The following is a 1,803-nucleotide window of genomic DNA, read 5'->3' as shown; positions in this document are numbered from 1 at the left end:
AAACCACTTTAATATGACTTTCCAATACTCTTTGAAAGGTCTCTATATTGATAAAATGAGCCTTTTAGCAAAGTAACACTTTTCGGGCATTTTCAAAGTGCTCCCGCTGAGTGAATTTTGTTCTGAAAATCGTGTTCCCGAAAATCTCCGGGCACCCCGCCAACCCCCCCTGCCAGAAATGACAAGTGTCAAATCAGCGGGTCAAACGGCCACCTCTATCCGACCAGGAGCACCCAAATCCCCGCAAATGGCACTTTTTTTTTTCTTCATCGGGACTTCCGACGAGGTTAATGATTTCCCAAACTGCAACTCATTAACTATGTCCTGAGACACTTGCCAGAAATGACACATGTCAATTTGGCGGTAGCAAATCACTTTCCCAGGCCGGGAAGCAACACCCGAGGCCCGCAAAAGGCGGCCGAATATTTTCTCATCGGACTTCCGCGTTTTGGTTAATCATGTCTCGAAATCGTTAAATGCACATGTCAATTCGGCGGGAGCAATTCACTTTCCCAAGCCGGAAAGCATCACCGGAGGCCCGCTTGAAGGGCCCTAATATTTTCTCATCGGACTTCCGCGTTTTGGTTAATCATGTCTCGAAATCGTTAAATGCACATGTCAATTCGGCGGGAGCAACTCACTTTCCCAGGCCGGGAAGCAACACCCGAGGCCCGCAAAAGGCGGCCGAATATTTTCTCATCGGACTTCCATATTTTGGGGGTTGGATTCTCTCCCGCATTCCAGCCCCCTGGCCACGGGTCGCTCATTCACTTTCAGCCCGGGCCTTGCCAATTTGGTTAATCAGTTAGCCATGCACCAGACTCGGCCTCGCCTTTTTCATTTATGGTTAATGATGTGCCCAGGCTGGGACTTAGTCTCTCCAGCAGCCAAAACTTTTCACTGGTTAATGAGGTGCCCAGCCCGGCACTTAGTCTCTCTCCCCAGCAAGCTTACTTGGTCGGCCGACATTTGGATCCATTTTCGGGGCTTAATCGGGTCGAATACGGTCCCTTACGCAAGGGGAGCCGAAGCCCCGGCCTCTGCCAGGCGTCAGGCTGCCGTTTTTTAAGCCCGACCAAAAACCCGAAAATTGGTTAAAAATGGAAATAAATTTCCACCCAAAAAGGGTTAAAAGTCGGTTGGACGGCAGCCCTGGTCGGTCTCTGCAGACCTGGAGGCCCTAGACAGTAATCTGGAAAACAGACAAAGTCTCGAGAAACCACCTCCTACCATTCTCCAGGTACCCCGCCAATCCCCCCTGCCAGAAATGACAAGTGTCAAATCAGCGGGACGGATTTGACTTTTGTGACCGACCGCTGGAACTTTTTTCGGCTACAGGCAGTCAAATTTTTCTCCTTCCGGACTTCCAGTACAACTTTGAACGGCCATATCTCCGCACTCCCGCGTCGGAGCCAAGCCGTTTTTACACCGTTAGACGCGGCTTCCCGTGCCCGTTCGAATGCCGCCCTGCTCGGCGGAAAAGGAGAATTTTTTTATTTTTCGGCCGATTTCGGGAAAAAAAATTCCCGCTCTGAACTCGGATTTTTCGGCTTTAATCGTTTCGTATACGGTCCCTTACGCAAGGGAGCCGAAGCCCCGGCCTCTGCCGGGCGTCAGGCTGCCGTTTTTAAGCCCGACCAAAAACCCGAAAATTGGTTAAAAATGGAAATAAATTTCCACCCAAAAAGGGTTAAAAGTCGGTTGGACGGCAGCCCGGGTCGGTCTCTGCAGACCTGGAGGCCCTAGACAGTAATCTGGAAAACAGACAAAGTCTCGAAAAACCACCTCCTACCATTCTCCAGG

The sequence above is a fragment of the Somniosus microcephalus genome, unplaced genomic scaffold (assembly GCF_052327205.1).
Source record: "Somniosus microcephalus isolate GS21.2 unplaced genomic scaffold, FLI_Smic_1.0 scaffold1175, whole genome shotgun sequence".
NCBI lineage: Eukaryota > Metazoa > Chordata > Chondrichthyes > Squaliformes > Somniosidae > Somniosus > Somniosus microcephalus.
Note: the sequence above shows the minus strand (reverse complement) of the source record.